Raw genomic sequence first — 22,108 nt, 5'->3', positions numbered from 1 at the left:
TAGAACCACCAACCTTCCATGTACCAGGATAAATTTTTCAAGCGAAAGATTTCTACACCAAAGCAGGACTTATAATCCACACTGGTGAAGAGCATGTAAATGTAACTCCTCAGTTATGATGATAGTCTGTGTAAATATTTACTTACCAGCAATATGTAGGGTTATGGAATAACCTTTTTGACATTTCACTGGTTTAAGACCACAAACACTATAATAATCTATTTCATTTTCAAATTTAAATAATAAATCCGTATTTAAACAAATCAGCACTTTATCTTAGACAAAACTGACTTCAAAAACTTAAAATTCTATAGCCTTCTGAACATTGCCTCCATAATATCTTAAATTTCCATCGATAAAATGGATATTCTCTAATTGCTAGCTAACCTAAAACCAGACAAAGCTGCAGGACCAGACCATTTTTGTCCAGTTGCCTCCAGGAACTTAATGATGAAATTGTTGATGTTCTACTGGTAATCTTCCGACGATAATGTAGTATACATATACCTTATTATGATATCAATTCTGTGGATGGAAAGAAAATCCTCCAGGAAAATCTTAACAAGCTAGAACAATGGGAAAATAAGTGGGACATGGAGTTTAATCCTTCTAAATTAGGCACTACATGTCAAAAAAATCAAAGCTGTCATCAAAACCAAATATTTACTCCATGGCTATATTTTATAGTTAATAGTCAGTGCAAAATAGTGTGACAGATGTAAAATACCACTTAAATATCTTTAAATGCTAATAAACGCTTAATTTTCATAATCATTGCAACAACAAACGAAAACGTCAAAACATAAGCATACAAATACTTGTCCGTCCACAGCTAGAATATGCATATACTATCTTGTCCCTAAGTAATACTATGGAATAACCTTGACCTTGTAGAATAACCTGACCACAAAGTTTCAGATGTACTGTGGAATAATCTTGACCACCCTGACCTTGCAGCTTTCAAAGTGGTTGTAGCAACCATAAAGTATATGTACTAGACCAGAGTGCTATGGGTTTTTTTTATCTTTTAATGCTTATTCTTTTTTAATCACACTTACCATGCTAACATTCCTTTAGCCTTTTCATTTTAGCTGATGTCGGACCCAACAGTCTTTTAGAACTCTTTTTCAACATAACTAGCAAGTCGACGTGTATCCCATGTCTCTATCAGTCGAGAGATGACTTGACATTATGAGAGAGAGAGAGAGAGAGAGAGAGACAGAGAGGAAGGGAGGGAGAGGGAGAGAGAGAGAGATTTTTAATACCTGCCTGCAGCCACTTATGAAGTATATACCTACCTTTCATACAGAAATACATTTTCAATTTTTATAAATTAAATATCTGACATGTGCATTGTGAATAAGTTCTTTTTCTATAATTTAATGTTGTGAGCTTGTTTTTGACCTTGTGTAACATTTTTATTACATAGTTTAAAAAAAAAGACAACAGTCTTCATCAACTCTCAAAAGCCGGAAATAATTTAGTGGTTCAAAACCTTTTCATTACCCGTCATACACCGGTCATACACTTCCGTTGCCTCGTCAGATATATACCTTATATGTAATAATATACCAAAACCTAAAATTTTAACTTTTTTAATAAAAGGGATTCACTTACAGTAAATAATGTTTTTGAATACAGGGAGCACTGGTGCACGTATTAAAACCAACAAACAGTAGGTACAGGCCAATATAAGAAAAATACTATCAGTGCAACCAAGTGCCTGTGTCTGAAACTGGGTCAGAGAATACATGCAGTTATTGCTCTGAATATACGCGGATATTTTAAGTGCATGGCGGATTTAATAATTGTTATGGTAAGTGTTAATTTTCATTATAAATTTATTCGTAATTGGAGGCAAAACAAAATGGACAGACCGCTTCGTTTGTTGACTTATCGAAGATACAATTTTGCAGCGAAAAATAGCAGTGTTGACATTTCGATTCGACTGTCTGCTGTCAAATAGATCTCCTGTGTATTTGTAAGTTTTCATGATATGCAGAATATACTTGTAGCCAAGACAGTCGGGCATCTACTATGTTAAGTAGGCCTACATTCTGTATGAAACTTTCTATCTATAATTTGTAAAGAGGTAAATGAGCAGAACTGATGAACAGGAATGGGCTATTCCAGAAAATATCCACCCCCCCCCCCCAATGTGGAAGCAGTTTTTTTGGAGAAAATTTCCCCCTCCTCCCCCCCCCCACCTCCTGGAGACATTTTATCCCACTCTCCCCCTTCCACACCCCGGTTACCTGAAAATACCCCCCTCCCCTTCCTCACAATAGGATCCCTCCAAATACCCCCCCCCCTCCCCTCCTCTCGGGTTATTTCAGAAAATATCCCCCCTCCCCCTTCCACACCCCGGTTACCTCAAATACCCCCCTCCCCTTCCTCCCAATGGGATCCCCCCAAATACCCCCCCCCCCCCCCCCCTCCCCTCCTCTCAGGTTGTACCAAAAAAAACTGCTTCCACAGGGAGGGGGTGGATATTTTCTGGAATAGCCCAATATTACAAGATATTGTACATTGTTTAAACTGTCACAGATGTGAACAGTTTAAACTGTCACGGATGTGAACAATTTAATAATTACATGGTCTTTATGCACAGTGGAATCTATGAAAATTGAAAATTATAGTACAATAACACAGGAAAAGTGGTGTTTTAAATTGTCACTTTTTGTTGTAATTATAGCAACTAAAATAGACCTCCTGAAAATTTCTTAAAAATTCTACATGCAAATTAAAATAAAAACTACTTTTTTCATTCTCACTACTGCCATTACTGGTAGACAGCATGCTGGTAGGCTACTAAATAAATGAGAAATTCTTTTTTTATATTTTTCAGGATAACCTCAAGCAGTAAGAAATATAAAGGCTCACTGCAGTTTTGAGTGCTCAACAAGTATTGACCCCATACTATGCTCAGCAAGTAGGGCCCTTGTATTTCTGTGAATCCTCATGCAGGTATAAGATTTTGAAGTTAGTGTTTACATTCATATCAGTGTCAGTATCCTCAAATGGACTTTTTCAATATCAATTTTAACTATGAAATTCCATATATCACTAAATTAAATTCCATAGTCTTCAAACAAATCATGACTCTATGAATAAAAGCTTCAGGCCTGCAGTGCACATTTTACATTGGAATTATAGTGACACCTTTGCAGAAATTTTGTCAAGTAAAATTATCGAAAGGAAGTTATGTTTTGTTAAGACTTGATATTACTAATTTCTATGGGTTTTTTTTCACTTAACTTTCTGTAATTCCCTGAAATTGGGTTGAAAATACTGCATTGCTTTATAATAAAGATGCTATATCATAAGCACTGTGAATTGGAATTCAATTAAATTTTGATAAATACAAGTTAATGTTAAGCAATATCTATAAGAAAGGATGAACTGTTTTGATTCGCTCCATTTTTTATGAGAATTTAATACATTTCTTATAAACTGTTCTTGTTTTTGTATGAAAAGTACAGTACTGCTGTTGGAGGAGGAGCAAACAGTGTGGTATTTATGGTCCGCCATCACTTCAAGCATCATGGCTATGGAGAAAAGAATGTTTCATTACATATGGACAATTATAGTGGACAAAATAAGAAAAGTGTTGTAATAAGGTAAGAATTCCCAATAAATAAAGAAATATTTATTAAGCACACAGAATTTGATGTTGAAATATTTAATTTTACAGTGTGTTCATACACTTCAATTTGGAAAGTCACTAGTTTCCAGTTTATATATATAATGTGCATAATTTTATCTAAATGAAAAATAATATCTCCACTGATAAACATTGAATTACAATTTGAATATTGCATACTTACACAACATACTGTATTAAGACTTAGGTGTGTATGTAAGAAAATAAACTGTGTAGCTGGCATTTATTTGTTTTAATAAAGTGATGCTATGTTATATTCTAAGGACTCACTATTGCTACTTAGAAGTTTTTGTTTAAGAATTCATTGTTTAAATATATACCCGTTTTTTTAGCTATGGAATGTGGCTTGTTATGATGGGTCTACATGATGACTTGGAGTACAACCTGATTGAGGCACGGCATACAGAATTCAGTCCTGAACATGTTTAGGTATATTTGGCTTGAGCCTCTTTAATCAATTATGTTTTTATTAATAATCAAGTATTGATAAAACTTGCTGCAGAGATCATGTCTGTTAAGAGGCTACTTACATTAAAATACCACAGTTTCTGTTTATTTTTGTGTTGTTAAAGAGTGTCTAGCTCACTGCAAGCAAGTTAATCAGAAATAACATAATTCTAATAAAGTAACTGTTTTTTCTTAACCAGGTTAAAGAACTATTTGTTAAAATGAGATCAAAATCATGGCCCTTACTTGATGTAGAATATGTGCGATGGTTGAATTTTTTCATGAAAAGAAGTTATTACTGTAATAAAATTCTAAAATGTTACTTAATGTAATTATGTGTGGGATGCCTTTTGGAATGCTGTTGTTCAGGATTGATGAAAAGGTTATGTGTTCTTTGTCTTAAATATTTGATACATTTATCATTACAGAATGTCTTCTGCATGACCTGGTATAGATAGTATTCTTGAAGGATTATAACTTCAACACAGAGACGGAGATTAATATTTTTAGGCAGGGAGTTGGCATGACAGGCAAATTCACCAACCGTATTACCATTCCTGAGCTGGATGCCAGTCGACAGTGGTACCTGTATAATGAAATAGCGCCCCTTTGCAGCAACAGCAATGTATGCTCAAAACCAGCAGTGTCAAAGCCATTAAAATTGATAATTCAAGTCATTTAAAACGAAGAATGAATGGAAAAAAGTGTTTAACATTTAAAGTAATACAGAGTAAGAGCTCTGAAATTTTGATTAATTTGAAATTGTTTTTGATTTTTTGAAGATGTACTAGACCCAAATTCCATATATTTGAAAAAGAACAAATGATACATATAGTTTATGTAAACATTGAATTAACAACTTTATCGTGTCAACAGTACTATGCATTTGTTAAATATTGACTCACTATATACATGTAAGGCTGAACACAGTATAAATGTTAAATTCCTCTAAAATACTGGAAGATTTTTCAACAATAATTGTAACATATATGGTAGTAATATACATTTTTTTTCATTACGACAGTTGGATTATATAGATCTACGAATATTTTCTGCTGTATTCACACTGCATGTAATCATTTCTGTCGGCAGTATCATGTTTATTTTCCCTTTTCATGAACAATTAATTTAACCTGTCTTGAAAGCACAAAATATGTATAATTTGTAAAACATACATTGGATTATTGTGGAAACAATTTAGTTTTTGTATGTCTAATTATATAATATTGCCGTTAGTATTATCTAACTCTTTTAATATGATCAAGACATTTAATAAGGCATTTTTCTTAAACTATTACTGTGTGTTAAATGAGATTATGTAGTATTATGTTTACGGAATTAACTGCGTAACCATGGAAACATTTTTCTGTTGTTCTATGTTATGTCTTGAAAAAAACATTGTTTGAAGAACACTTTTCAGTGGTGCATTTTTTTAAATTTTTACATGTAATGGTAAATGCTGAAAGTGTTCTACAATAACTTAGCAAAAACGTCATTGTTGTCTCATTGAAGCATATATTGCAACTCCATTGTAACCATAGCAACAGAAATATATTGTATTATTTATGAATAATGATCTTCACAAACAAATTACATATGTTATTTTTCTTAAAGAATGACCTAAATTGGTTTTATTCCATAAAAGCAAACATAGCAAATATTCTCCTTTTTATCTCCGTTTCCATGGCAACCATATATTTTTTTGCCTCAAATTATAGGCGTTGCTTAGGGTTATATCGTAGCATATCTGAATGTTAATTATACGTTCTGATGTAATTGTTATAAGAGATTTTCGTGTTTCCATAAAGAAAATCAATTGGTTGCCATGGCAACAGCACAATTTCAAATGAATTAAAATATGAGATTTTGCATTCTGAGTTGTTGATCATTCATTATAATAATATTTCAACAACATTTGATGCTGTGCCATTTTAACCTATAAGTGAACCAAGCCCTTTGCATACACCATAACGAAAAACAGAATTTAGATTTTTCCCCTTCTAGCCTAATACAGTTTAACAATGTCAATTTTGGAACAAGCTTTTAAACTGACTTTGTTGCACAATGTTTATTAATTAAAGTAGTCTTAGCTGATGCCTTTTCTTCAAGAAAATATCATAAGGATAAGACTCATTCAAAGATAATTGATACATTAAGGTTCTTTTGGATCTTTTTGATACTTTATTAATTACTTAATGTGAACACAGGACACAGTGAAGGTAATAATATTTAAATAATGCTTCTAAGTGTAAAAGATCATATTATGATTAAACTACATTATTTCGCTTACTCAATATTTGACCGAATCATCTCATTCATATAGATACTTGCTATTATAATAGTTACAGCTATCTGTGAAATAATGAAAGAACTATTAAACATACAGTTATTGCATGGTTGAAAGAGGCGGAACCTCTCCCTATTTCATTCAAGCAGATCAGATGAGAGGTTGGTTTGAGACAAAAACAACGCTGCAAACATGATGTCATTGGGCCAACGACGGAAAACTGTCAAAAGACAATCGTTGTTCGGTCTTTTTTGGCCCAAAAATAATTAATAGGTATTTATTGTAAATACAGCTGTTGAGCCAATGTTGAACCAATGAGATATCTCTTGATTTTGACTTTAAGGAAAGAACAAACACAGGGAAAACTTACTTTGCCAACGTTGGCCAATTAGAAGTATAAAATATTCTATCTAGTATTTTGAAATTATATATTTTTCAGGTCACATTTTAATTATTGGCCTCTACACATAAATCCGTTGTTTATGTGTATCAAGTTGTATTAAATCAAATATTTTTTCTGCATCCATTCGTAATCATAATTCGGACTATATTTTTCACTATTCTAAAACTACTACCTAAAAATCTATTTATTTGTGAAAAAATATTGAAGAAAAAAGCTGCTGTAACAAAATTTCAGTTCTATACAATCATAAACCTGTTTAATATTAGAGAACATTAACTCTCGCTAATCCAAGTTATGTAAGAAATCCCAGAAAATGTTGTTAATTTTACACTCCAGGGAAGATTGCTACATGCATGGACATATGAAGTAAAGAAAACTATTATTCATATTATAGATTTAGATTTAACAAACATCAGGAATTTCTGAAAGATTTCAATGTGATTATAAACTGTAAGTGGAAACTTTTAAATGTTTTGGAAAGAGTTGTGGAATATTAAAGAGAATTTCTTTTAATAACTTGTATAAATATATCATTCATATCACCTTATCAAATATTGAATGTTTGAATGTTTTTATCTAACAACTGGCAGATGGCACAAGTGATGAGAAATAAGTTCTGTGACTGAAATAACGTTTACGCACTTATTTTTAACAAAAAAAATATTTTGTCAGATTAAATACATACAAAAGTAAATTTCATACTGTATAGTTCTGGTTTTCAATTTGATGATGATAGTTTAATAAATATTATTATTTTCAACATGTATTTAAGGGTGCTGTACAACAGATTAGTCATAGACCTTCCAGCAGTATAACGTAGAGGAAATTAAATGAAACGACAAAAAAAGCCGCAACAACAGTGAGACTAAGTAAACAATCAGACAGAACTTGGCTGGATAATTAGTTTTAAGTACAATTATGTTATTTAACATTCGTAATAATTCAAGACTACTAAATATATATTCAGACTGCAGAATTTTCCATGGAGATATCCCAGTTTATGACACTGTATTATTTTTTGTATTTCTATGTTAGCTTTTCATTGCAATAGCTATTTCCTTTCTGAATCAGCAGGGACTTTAGCTACTCCCTATCACTTATTATGTATAAATACATTGCTTTTAAAAAATGACACTATGTTTATGCAGAATGTCTTAGGCAAGTTTTTGAATGAGTAATCTATTTCATTGAAGGAATGCCATATTTTATTTTGGACGTTTTATACTATGAATAATTGTACTGGGTGTACACGCAAATTTACCTGAGATTTTCTACCTAAGTTTCAATTTTAAATGTATGCTTTCAATGTATAAAATCTCACTTATAAACCAAAACTTCATACATGCATTATAAATATATGCTTTGCACATTGAAGTATAAAGTTTCGTGTCTTAGTAAGAAAATCTGGTGCATTTAAAGGTATACAATAAACATAAAATAAACAAGTTAGATCGGACACTTTTAGAGAGGGCATTAATTTAGTTAGGTATCTTAGCCTTCTTTGTGATATTTCACCAAAGATAGTCGTAAATGCTGTGTCTAGTTTACACGTTCACAGGTCCATATTAGAGATTTTCAGCTTTCTTCGACGCGTACTGCGGACCATGAACTGCGAACTTACTGTAGGGGTTTTCTCAAACTGTATATACGTTTTTTTTTTTGTTTTTTTTTTATGCAAAACTGAACAGCGGCATATTTAGCATGTAATACTTATCCGAGAAAAGACAGTTTTAAGATTTATTAATATCCTTTGTATTTTATATATGAATTACCGATATACATGTGTTTTGTCTTACAAGCATTCTTAACAGCGTGGGCGCATTTAAAAAAACGATACCCCTTTATCTTTTATATATTTTTTATTAATGTATCTACTCAAATCTTTCGACTATCGTATTTATAAACAAGACAACGCAAACTTATTCTATTTATGCCATCCCCCAGTACGGATATACAGTTTTGCAGATGTCGGTCGGTCGGTGTGTCGGTCGGTCGGGCAGAATGTAGACCAATCCGTTTCCGGATGATAACTCAAGAACGCTTTGGCCTAGGATCATAAAGTTTAAAGAAAGATTGGTCATCACCAGCAGATGACCCCTATTGATTTTGAGATCTGTATGTCAAAGGTAAAGATCACAGAGACCCTGAACAGTTAATCGGTTTTCGGATGATGACTGATGAACGCTTGGCGCTAGGATCATGAACTTTGATAGAGGGATTGGTCATAACCAGGAGATGACCCCTATTAATTTTGAGGTCTGTACGTCAAAGATCAAGGTGACAGTGACATGGAACAGTTAAACGGTTCCCGGATGATAACTCAAGATTGCTTGGGTCTAGGACCGTTAACGTTGATAGGGAGGTTGGTCATTACCGGCAGATGACCCCTATTGAATTTGAGATCAGTAGGTCAAAGGTCAAGGTCACAGCGACCAGGAACAGTAGAACGGTTTCCGGGCAATAACTAAAGAATGCTTGGGCCTATGATCAGGAAAATTGAAAAGGAGATTGGTCATGTCCAGCAGATGTCCCTATTGATTTTGAGGCCATTAGGTCAAAGTTCATTGTCAAATTGGCCAGGAACAGTTAAAGGTTTCTTGATGATAACTTGAGAACGCTTGGGCAAAGGGTCATGAAAGATAATACAGAGGTTTATCATGTCCAGCAGATGACCCCTATTGATTTTGAAGTCAGTAGGTCAAAGGTCAAGGTTTCAGTGACTCGGAACACTTAACCATTTCCAGACAATTACTTGAGAACCCTTTGGCCTAGGATCTTGAAACTTGATGGGGATGTTGGTCATGATTAGTAGATGACCCTATCGCTCTTGAGGTCAGTAGGCCAAAGGTCAAGGTCTCATTTTTGGATGATGCCTTGAGAAGGATTTGGCCTAGGATCTCGAAATTTCATAGGGAGGTTGATTATGACCAGCTAATGACCCTTGTTTATATTGAGATCAATAGGTCAAAGGTCAAGGTCACTTTTGTTTACATTCAGCAAATAATTTCTGTTCCTTATACAATTGCTGATTGCATCAAGTGGGGCATTTAGTGTTCGACAGGCTCTTGTTTATTTGAAGTGTAGCAACTTATTTGTATGCTTGTAGTCAATTTCGTGAGGTTCTAGCCAGTATTCGCTAGCAGTAAAAACGGCTGTTTATTCAACGATCTACATAACATTTTATCAAGGATTTGGACCAATTACCACCTGGTAAGGAGACAGACACTTTTCCCCTGTGTCGCAAGAGGTTCGCCTTTTTTAAAATCAGGGAATCAAAATAACATAATTATGTTCCAAGATAGTTGAATATTTGGTATCAAAGAATGTATTCAGTGATTTAGGAAACACAGTTTCGTACTGATGCACTCGGGTCGCTGAAATGCTATTATACGACGCACAATTTTGAATATGCACGATACGATACGTGACAGTTTAATGCACCGCGGTAAAAATGTCTTACTTGGTATTATACATGTATATTCTGGACTATTTCAAACTCACAAATTAATTTTTATACGCTGCTGAATTAAGTACGTTTTATCGGCCAGGTTATCAAGATATAAAAGATGGCTACATTATAAATTTTTAAACCAATATATACCGTGAGTTTTCATGAGTTTAAATCTTTGTCCAAGTTCCCCAAAGCCAGGTATCTACAATTACCATATGTATGCATGTGTTTGAAAATGTATCCGACTAAAAAGGCTTTGTTAATAATGAAATAATAATGATAAAGGCTAGTCTCGACTACTAAGCTGGTTGTATCAAATGACTACACAGAATTGCTCAAATGGTGTCAAAAATATAATTTCGTTGACAATTTTATGCATGCACTGGCCATAAAACTTATGTTTAATATGATCTGAATCTGACCTTGGACACGTCCCATGCCTAATGTTCACAAAACAATTTTCGATCTCCGCTAGTTTTTAGATAGACATTTTGACAGCCAGTTTTAATAGTACTTAAAGATTAAATTCCTGTTGAAACTGATACTCCATACTGAGTAGTCACTTTAAGATAGTAAATTTAATACAACTTTTAACAAGCAACTCTGATATCAGACTATGAAAATGCGAAATGGCTATTTCCTTTGTTTATTTCCAAAGATACACGACTAATTCAGCATGTTTTAGCTAAAATATGGTAATGTATTGGATCTCGTTTCGACGGGGTTGAAAGTTACATGTATGAGAACTTCCTGTATGTTTAGACATTTAGATATTATTATATTATTAGATATTTATCCTGTGCAACAAAAAATAAACGGACTTTCATTTCATTCAGAATGCTTTATTTTTTTTTCTTTCACAATAATATTTTGTACCGCATTATTTTTTATTTTGTTGCTAGGAAAAACTAGTCTAGATATTGTATAGACGGACACATATTAAAACCAGGATCGCCGTCCTCTTCAAATCCAAGTTTCAAGTTATATTTTTAATGCATGAACATATTAAGCTAAGGTTTCATTGTACAGTGGGTTCGAAACTTCACATGTCATGTCGTTAGAATCGCGCGGAGGTTAAGTCACGCCAGAAATGTCTCAAAATATAAAAACAAAATGTTAAAGCATACGGATAATAGAAGATCCTGCTTAACGCAAGTAAAATGCGACAGAGTATTTAGATGACATCTGAATATTACGATTACATGTTTTAAATGTAGCCTGTTCACTATCCATATATTTTCAAACGTAGGTATTGCATAATAGCGGATAATTATATCACAATACACTAATTTGTATAATGAAGGCAAAGGTTACTACACAAATAGGTAAAAGAATCATGAATACCCTAAGCATGTTTTATTTTTGCGAACCTTTAAATATTTTGAGAAAACCCCTACTCTAAGTATGCAGTCCGCTGTCCGCAGTCCGCGTCAAAGTAAGTTGAAAATCTCTAATAAAGGGGTGCTATAAACTTGTTGTTCCGACTTTTGTAGAATGTTGTATGCTTATTTTAGTTTTAATGTGTATTTTGTATATAATTATTTCTGTTTGCATTTATCTGACTGTACGGTAAACCATTTAAATGTTGTTTAAATATAATTAATATCCAGTGTTATTTTATATTAATTTTAATATTTCTTTTCTCTAAAAAATTGGATTAATTTGAATATAATAGAGATGTATTGTGAAATACTTCATACATTTTCTAATAAATAAAACATTTGGTTTATATTTCAGATGTATATTAGTCTTATGCGGGCGAATTCATGTAAAAGTGACTCTGTTAACATTTTTTTAATTATATGTGTATCAGTGTGGAAACTAAGATCTTTTGATGACAAATATGTTGAGGTACCCTTTTAAAATACTTCTGATTTTGTAATATCTGTGCGTTCGATGTTTACTGAAAACAAGGTAAGAAAAAGGCTACTTGTGTACGTAGATTTGTCTGTTTTCACCAAACTCACTTTAAGTTACATTTTTATCTTAAGTTTATTTATTGGAACTGTAGGCCTTGCGTCCTTCTCTTACATACTTACGCAAATGCATGTAAAGGAAACTGTCAATTAACCTGAGTAGCTTGAGTTATTTTTGTTGTTAAAGTTTCCATGTAGAAAGTGTGAAAATAAAACCATACGGTGTGGAAAACATCTGTTTGTGTTTTACAATTCAAACATATTTCTTGAACTTTGAATTGTTTATAAATTATTGACAGTGCTAAGATGTCTGTTTTGTTGTAAATAATCGCATGAGCTTGAACTGTCTTTCAAACCTATACAAAAATGAAATTTAGATCAATTCCTCTGAATATCGCATGATTCTCACTCGGAGTACCGACAACTGTAATAGTTTCTATTATTTTAGCGGAATTTCGGCGAGTCACTTCGAGTAAATACTTGACGAACCTCCGAGTCGAAACACTGTAATTTACAGCGGTATGTTATGGCTACTCCGCCCGACTGTAATAAATTTATAGGACTTGTGTGGATTAAATGTAGAAATAAAATATCGCAAATAAAAATTGTGGAAAAAATAGTGTTTCTTGTTTGAAATAATAGGAGAAATGATGATTTTTGTGCCCCCCCCCACCACACACACACTGAGTAGATGGGGCAAAATATTGTTGATCTCAGGGGTGCGTTTCATGGAGAGTCCTAAGTCTTAAATCAGTCTTAAGACCAAAACTGTGACAACTTTGCTTTTCAAAGAAAGTCACAAAAACAGTCCCAAATTTTAAGTCCTAAGTTTATGACCAAAATCGATCCTAAGTCTAGGACTGCTATTGAGCAGTCTTACGATAGTCCTAGGATTGTCTTAAGACAAAAACACTCCGAAATCAAAGATGGCCGCCTTCATGGTATTTGTCTGAGAGAAAAAATCTTGATTGTCTTTCTCTAAAAATCTAAACTTGCGCCCTGCGATTTTTCTCAGGTTTATCGAGGCAATGGCTGGACTGTCTAGAAGTATTTCTCAATGAATCAAAATGGCGATTGTTCGACAGTACAATTTAAGCCACTGCCGTAATCAGTGCTAAAATACGCCACCGCCGAAGTCTGTGCTACTTTTGAGTATAACAAGGCCCGTATAACCATTAAACATGGGTGGTGACAAAGTTTTGGCGGAGCCGTTTGTTGTTTTAATTTCAAGGGCAGTAATCCAAATAAGACTAAAATGGCCGACTGTTGCTAAGGGCGTTGATTACGATTTTAAAACACATGCAGCAATTTATTGCAACAAGAACAACATTTTCCAACGTTTTAAATGTTTGTAAGATGTTTCTTTATTGCCCTGAATACTACAAACCTTTGAAGATTACATTGACCAACTACAGTAGATGTTTTACTATTCATGTGGTTCGTACCTAAAACACTCGTACCGAAATGTCAATAAGAAACAGTAAGAAAAAAGATGTATTGTGACTTGTTTGTAATTATGTCACAAGTTATACTTATGCTAATGCCATTTATTATGCAACAAAATTATGATTTTTCTATTTCACAACTTACTGTAACAGGGTGAGAAAATGCGGAGTCAATTTCTGTCTCGGACCTGGGAATCCTTGATTTCAGGGCGAGAGCTCTAACAACCGCACTAAATGACTGCCTACACAAATTCTTCTGCCTACAATGCACTTTACTGGTATGCACTTCCTGCTAGGATTTTAAGAAAGGTGGGTGGTAGCCCCCAAATAAGAATAAATGGAGAATATTTATATGAAAGTACATACAAGTAAAGTGCAAGTCTGATACCATGACACACTTCCCCGCTATATAAATTTCGCCCTTGAATTTCTAATGTGACAGATAACAAGGTAATTATGATCTAGGACAACATAAAGTTACGGTCCCACATTGTGCGTAAAATGTGCATTTAGTCTGGGGATCAAACTCCGGGACCTATTACTTACAGGGTGAGTACTCTACCGACTGAGCTAACCGTTTACTACACAAAGTCTCCATTTTGTTGTAATCAAGTTCTGTACTTGACATTATATTGCCTCAATCGCTTCAAGTGCGGAAGGTTATGGGTATGATCGCAGGTCACGTTATACCAAATACCTGAAAAATTGTACTAGTAGCTTCCTAGGTTGTCACTCAGCATTAAAAATAGTACTGGGACTGGTTAGCCCGGTGTCAGAATAATGTGATTGGTTGGGGTATCATGTCACCTGTCTATGGTTTGATATTCAAATGAGGCAGAACTATAAAGTTCAGCATTGCATCACTGCTGCAAGTAGTCTGTCATTTATATGACTGAGAAATTGTCGAAACAGACACAAAAAATTGATATTCACAAAACACTGAATTGTATGGAAGGCCATAGTGTGTGGAAGACAGGTATGTCTTGAGCGCTAATTGCCAAATGCCTTAAGCATCAGTATGCATAATGGCAATTACTCATTGCAAAATTCTAAATGCAAAATGTTATATTCCATAGTTTAAATAGTGCTAAATGTCAAATAATAAATTGTCTTATGAATTTATCTTATGCATCTTTTGGCCAGCTTTATGCCAACATTGTTTAACCTAACTTTGGCTAATGACTGTAACATTCAAATATTTGAAAACACAATGTTCTGCTAGTCTGAATAACAGCAGTAGCATGTTCTATCAGTCATGTGAACATGGGAATATGGGAATGACACTATTCCTTCTTATATATCAAAAGGTGACAAAGTTGTGTAATAATGGCAAATGACTATTTAAGGGATGCATTCATTCTGTTTTGCAACAAACTTTTAACATCTATCACTTTATAATTAACACTTTACTAACAATTTTGACATAAGGTATTTCACTTTTAGCAGTTGGTCATTAGCAAGATGTAACTGCATAATAAAGTAAAAGGTGGGCTAGGTGGCAGAAATCATATTATACAAACATAAAATTTAATCTGGTTTTAAAAGAAAAATATGGATACAAAGACAATGAAAATGTTATAGTTTTCATAGTTTATTCAAGATAACAAAGTTTATAAATGTTAAACAACAGTGTTGGTTTTTGCAGTTATAAATAATTATGGCATTTCATAATTTGATCTGAAATATTGGTTCAACAACTATTATAACACTTTTCATATTTTTGGAAAAATATCAGACACTTATAAATGCTATTAATTAAATTGTAACCAGACCCCAATTTCACAAAAACTTAAGTAATTACTTAGTTAAGTCTGTTATTCTAAAATCGTGTTATTGCTGATGTTATTGTTATTTAATGTTGGATTTTTCTTCAACAATGTATTTTTAGCTAAATTATACTATAGTTAGTAATGTTTGTATGCAATATACTTATTTCAGTCACGAAAATATAATATTTCGAACTTCAGTATTTGCTTAAGTATATTTCTTGTTTCTATACTTTCTTTCCTGTAAAATTCAGGATTGTTGTTTTAATATATGAAATAGTCAGGTTAAATCACACTTCAGAACACAAATCTATGCATGTGGTCCAAATTTAAAGCTTGTACCTTCAAAAATGTGAAAGTAGGTCACTAGGTCAATGTCAAGGTCAAAGTTTGTTTCGTTACACAATCCTACACATGTGGTCCAAATTTGAAGGCTGTAGCTCGGGAAATGTGAAAGTAGGTCACTAGGTCAAAATCAAGGTCAAATTTTATTTCGGAACACAGAACTATGCATGTGGTCCAAATTTGAAGCCTGTACCTTCAAAAATGTGAAAGTAGGTCACTAGGTCAATGTCAAGGTCAAAGTTTTTTCAGTGCACAAAACTATGAATGTGGTCCAAATTTGAAGGCTGTAGCTACAGAAATGTGAAAGTAGGTCACTAGGTCAAAATCAAGGTCAACTCAAGTCAAGGTTCATCTTGCCACTCAAAACCACACATGTGGTCCAAATTTGAATGTTGTAGGTTATTGACAAGAAGATTTAAAAAGCTTTTCCCTATATAAGTCTATATGAACCATGTGACCCCCAGGGCGGGGCCATATTTGACCCTAGGGGGATAATTTGAACAAACTTGGTAGAGAACCACTAGATGATGCTACATTACAAATGCCAAAGCCCTAGGCTTTGTGGTTTGGACAAGAAGATTTTAAAAGTTTTTCCCTATATAAGTATATGTAAACCATGTGACCCCCGGGGCGGGGCCATATTTGACCCTAGGGGGATAATTTAAATAATCTTAGTAGAAGACCACTAGATGATGTCACATACAAAATATCAAAGCCCTAGGCCCTGTGGTTTTGAATAAGAGGTTTTTCAAAGTTTTTCCCTATATGTCTATATAAACCATGTGACCCCCGGGGCGCGGCCATATTAGACCCCAGGGAAAGAATTTGAATCATCTTGGTAGAGGACCACTACATGATGCTTCATATCAAATATCAAAGCCCTAGACTCTGTGGTTTTGGACAAGAAGATTTTCAAAGTTTTTCCCTATATAAATCTATGTAAATTATAGAAATAAACAAAGGGCCATAACTCACTTAACAATTGTTGAACCAGTCTGATTTTCAGGGGGATACAACTAGGGTACCAATACATCATTCTGACAAAGTTTGGTCAAAATCCCCCCAGTAGTTTCTGAGGAGATGCGATAAAGAGAAATTGTTAACGGACGGACGGACGGACCACGGACGCAGAGTGATTTGAATAGCCCACCATCATGATGATGGTGGGCTAATAAGAGACCTCTACTTTTAAAAGGAAGATACATCAAGGGGCATAATTCTGTCAAGAACACAAATTAGAGTTATTGGGATTGTTACCACACATGCAGATGATCATGGTAAAGATATATTTTGAGTTTCAAGTCATTATCTTATATAGTACCAAAGTCATGTCCAGAAAACCAAGTTTGTCAAACAATTTAAGTATGAAAGGGGCATAATTTGGTCAATAATACAAATCAGAGTTATAGGGATTGTTACCACACATGCAGATGATGATGATAAAAATACATTTTAAGTTTCAAGTCTTTATCTTAAATTGTACAAGTTATATCCAGAAAGCGAAGATTGCCAAAAAAACATTAAGTTTGAAAGGGGCATAACTCTGTCAAAAATACAACAAGGGTTATGGGGATTGTAACCACACATGCAGATGATGATTATACAGAAATGTTTCTTTTTTCAAGTCATTATCTTTTAAAGTACCAAAGCTATGTCTATAAACAAAGCTTTCGAAAAATTTTAACATGAAAATAATTCCAAGTATAACAACTTTGTGACATTGACCTTGGGTTTTAATGGGCCCAGCCTCTGCACATACCTTGTTTGTGTGCTGGACAATGTTTATGTGAACTTACAGTGAGATAAAAGCAATAGTAAAAACGCAGTCTGAAAGACAGCTAAATCCCCCGCCACTGTTATGGATAGTGAAAGGGTAAACCTTTGACCTTTAGCTGTGACCTTGACCTTGAACTGATATGGCTGACCCATGAATTCTGCACAACGTTTTGATGAGGTGATCATTTGGTCAAAGTTTCATAAAAATCCTTCAAGGGGTTTAGGAGATACAGAGCTCAAACCTTTGACCTTCAGTTGTGATCTTGACCTTGAGTTGACATGGCTGACTCATGAGATTTTGATGAGGTGATCATTTGACCCTAGTTTGATGAATTTGACTCTAGTTTGAAGGGGATTAGGAGATACAGAGTGGACACAAAATGGAAGGCTCAAACCTTTGACCCTAAGTTGTGACCTTGACCTTGAGCCAGCATGGCTGACTCATGGATTCTGCACATCGTCTTGATGAGGTGATCATTTGACCCAAGGTTTATAAAATTCCTTCAAGGGGTTTAGGAGATATAGAGCGGACACAAAATGGAAGGCTCAAACTTTTGACCTTGAGTTGTGACCTTGACCTTGAGCCGACAAGGCTGACTCATGAGATCTGCACATCGTCTTGATGAGGTGATCATTTGACCCAAGTTTCATGAAAATCCTTCAAGGGGTTTAGAAGATATTGAGCGGACACGAAAGTGTTACGGACAGACGGAAGGACGGATGGAGACAATTTCTATAACCCCCCACCACTAATGGCGGGGATTAACAAAGATATGACAGAAAAGCAAAGGTTGCAGAAAAACGTTAACCTTAAAAATAGCCCAAGTATAACACCTTGGTGACCTTAACCTTGGGTATAATGGGCCCAGCCCCTGCACATTCTTTTTTCGTATGCTGGACAATGTTAATGTGAAGTTATAGTAAGATATAAGCATTAGTAACAAAGATATGACAGAAAAAAACAAAGGTTGCAGAAAAACTTTAACCTTAAAAATAACCAAAGTATAACACCTTGTTGACCTTGACCTTATGTATAATGGGCCCAGCCCCTGCACATACTTTGTTTGTATGCTGGACAATGTTTATGTGAACTAAAAGTGAGATATCAGCAATAGTAACAAAGATATGACAGAAAAGCAAAGGTTGCCGAAAAACTTTAACCTTAAAAATAACCCAAGTATAACACCTTGGTGACCTTGACCTTATGTATAATGGGCCCAGCCCCTGCACACACTTTGTCTGTATGCAGGACAATGTTTATGTGAAGTTACAGTAAGATATATGTAATAGTAACACAAATATGTAAATGTGGCCGAAAAACATTAACCAAGAACGCTCATGCCGACGCCGACAACGGGGCGAATAGGATAGTCCCCCTATTCTCTGAATAGTGGAGCTAAAAAATGAAATATTAAAAGCCTAGGCCTTGCAATTTAAGGCAAGAAGATTTTTAAGTTTTCTCCTTTGTAAGTCATTGTAAAACATGAGACCCCCTGGACGGGGCCTCTTTTCACTTCAGGGGAATAATTTGAATAATCTTGGTAAAGGACACTAGGCAATGCAATGCTAACAAATATCAAAAGCCTAGGCCTTGCAGTTTCAGACAAAAAGATTTTTAAAGTTTTTCGTACATAAGTCTGTGTAAAACTTGGTACCCGGGGCGGGGCCTCTTTTCACCCTAGGGGCATAATTTGAACAATCTTAATAGAGGACCACAAGGCAATGCTACATACCAAATACCTAGGCCTAGGTCTTGTGGTTTCAGACAAGAAGAAAAAGTTTTTCCTATATAAGTCTATATTAACCATGTGACCCCGGGGACGAGGCCATATTTGACCCTAGGGGGATAATTTGATTAACCTTCGTAGAGGACCACTATATGATGCTACATGCCAAATATCAAAGTCCTTGGCCTTGTGGTTTTTGACATGAAGATTTTTAAACTGTTTCCTTTCAGTTGCCTTGGCAACCAGAGTTCTGTATAAAATTCAGTTTTTAAAGAAGACCATTTAAGGAACATCTCTGTGAAGTTTCATCAAAATTGGCCTGGTGGTTTAGGACGAGATGTTGTTAAAAGGAAAGTGTGGACAGACGCCGGATGGTGAGCGATCACAATAGTTCACCCTGAGCGTTTGGCTCAGGTGAGCTTAAAAAGTCAACATTGAAGACACATAAAGGGCAAAAACATGCATCTAAAATAACAGACATAGCTAAGCAATTAATAAAGTTTTCGTGAAACTGGGGCTAGAAGTTAATAAATTTCAGCTTGTTTTTAAGACAATTAATAAATAACAAGAAAGTCATTGACCCTGAAGCGCTCACCTTTGTACAAGGCTTCAAGTGTGTTTTTATAAGTCTAGAGTTAGGTTTCTTCTATGCTAGCCTATATTATATACATGTCACACACACTTTTGAACCTAGGGCAATAATCTGAACAATTGCAGTTGACATTACAAAACTGACATTACACGCCCCAAATATGTTTTTGAAGAATCAGAATTATTTGAAGTTTTTTTTTGAAGATGTTCCTATAGAAATCTATGTAAACTCAAGTGACTCCTGGGGCGGGGTCAATTTTGACCTAGGGGTCATGATTTGAACAACTTTAGTAGAAGTCTACTAGGCAATGATACACGTCAAATATCTAAGCTCTAGGGCTTCTGGTTTTTGAGAAGAAGATTTTTTAAGATTTTCCTATGTAAAATCATATGACCCCTAGGGCGGGGTCAATTTTGACCCTGGGGTCATGATTTGAAAAATTGTTGTAGAGGTCCACTAGGCAGTGCTTCACACCAAATATCTAAGCTCTAGAGCTTCTTGTTTTTTGAGAAGAAGATTTTAAAAGTTTTTCCTTTCGGTTTCCATGGCAATCAGAGTTCTGCATAAAATTCAATTCTTTGAATATTTTTTGTAGAGCTTTACCCAAAGAACATTCCTGTGAAGTTTGGATGAAATTGGCCTAGCAATTTATGAGGAGATGTCGTTTAAAGTAAAAGTTTACGGACGGACAACGGACACCGGACAAAGTGCAATCACAAAAGCTCACCTTGTCACTCCGTGACAGGTGAGTTAAAAACTTTCAAAATAAGCTATTTATAGTTACAAAAAAGGGAAATAATTCAAAAAAATATTGTAAGAGAACAAAAAGGGATCTGCCAAATAAAAAAAGAGCACTGCAATGCAAAGCAATATACACAAAGTCATATATGAACTTTGACCCTTAAGTCAGTGTGACCTTGACCTTGAATGAGTTAAAACATGTGCTCTGCACGTCGCCTCAGTGTGGTGAACATTTGTGCCAAGTTTCTTTGAAATCCTTCAAGCAGTTCAAGAGTTACAGAGCGGACACAGCAAAGTCATATATGACCTTTCACTCCTAAGTGTGGCCTTGACCTTGAAGCTAGTCATCCGAAACAAGCGCTGTGCAAGTTGTCTCAGTGTAGTGAACATTTGTGCCAAGTTTCTTTGAAATCCTTCAAGCAGTTCAAGAGTTACAGAGCGGACACGAAACACACTCATATGACCTTTGACCCCTAAGTGTGACCTTGACCTTAAAATGAGACATCCGAAACATGCGCTCTGCATATCGTCTTGGAGTGGTAAACATTTGTGTCAATTTTCTTTAAAATCCTTCAACGGGTTCAAGAGTTACAGAGCAGACACGAAATTGCTAATGGACGGACGGGCCGACAGACAGACGGACACCGGGACCATAACATAATACATCCATTAGATGATGTCACATGCCTTGTGGTTTTGGACAGGAGTATTTTTAAATTTATTCCTTTTGGTTAGCATGGTAACAAGAGTTCTGTGTGTAATTCAATTTTTTGAACAAGAGCTGTCACTAATGGTGACAAATGCCCACGCAGCGCCTTGAGCTTTGACCTGGTGACCCCAAAGTCAATAGGGGTCGTGTACTCAATAAGTACTATCAGCATGTGAAGTTTGAAGGTCCTGGGTGCAGTGTTTCGCGAGTAAAGTGCCTTCATGCAAAAAAGTTAACGTTGTGACGAACGAACGAACGGATGGACAGTTGAAAACTAATATGCATCCCTTCGGGAGCATGAAAATTTTGAAAGGGGGCCACCCAAGGTTCATTCCTGCAAAGTTTCATCAAAATTGGCGTAAATCAGCCCAGTGGTTTTCAAGAACATTTTTTAGTAAATGTTGATGGACGGAAAACGGACATTGAGTTGTCACAAAAGCTCACCATTAAAGCTAACCAAAAGCTCCTACATTCCCACGCATTTCATGGAAATTCAATAACGTTGAGCGACAATATTTTTACGAGTTATATGCTAGAATAGGGTTAGCGCATGTTTAGTTTGTCTTATAACATCTGCAGAATCCCATAGGATACGTTGGTACCCTCGCCTTACCGGACTTGAGCACCAAACGATCCCTCGGGATTCTGCAGATGTTATAATATGAAAAAAACATGCGTTATTCATACATCGAGATTCAGGAAATCAGATGCTTAGCTGATGGTCCAGAAATACGGGATCTAAATTAGCAGCCTGGCTGCTCTTCTCACAAAGGTTTTATTGTAAACACATGTCAAATATTGACTGTTTATCCTGAAAATTCATCAAATAAAGTTTTATA

At 34.9% G+C, this 22,108-nt stretch overlaps 1 long non-coding RNA gene across 1 annotated transcript; it reads left to right on the top strand.

Annotated features, from left to right (window-relative positions):
- The first annotated feature begins 1,510 nt into the window (after positions 1 to 1,510).
- LOC128554886 (uncharacterized) lies at positions 1,511 to 6,156 on the top strand. The gene is made up of 5 exons (XR_008369722.1): positions 1,511 to 1,816; positions 2,849 to 2,967; positions 3,478 to 3,620; positions 3,997 to 4,093; positions 4,540 to 6,156. It is a non-coding gene; the product is annotated as an uncharacterized LOC128554886 (long non-coding RNA).
- The last annotated feature ends 15,952 nt before the right edge of the window (positions 6,157 to 22,108 follow it).

The sequence above is a fragment of the Mercenaria mercenaria genome, chromosome 2 (assembly GCF_021730395.1).
Source record: "Mercenaria mercenaria strain notata chromosome 2, MADL_Memer_1, whole genome shotgun sequence".
Classification (NCBI taxonomy): domain Eukaryota; kingdom Metazoa; phylum Mollusca; class Bivalvia; order Venerida; family Veneridae; genus Mercenaria; species Mercenaria mercenaria.
Note: the sequence above shows the minus strand (reverse complement) of the source record. Positions and strands in the feature narration are given on the sequence as shown.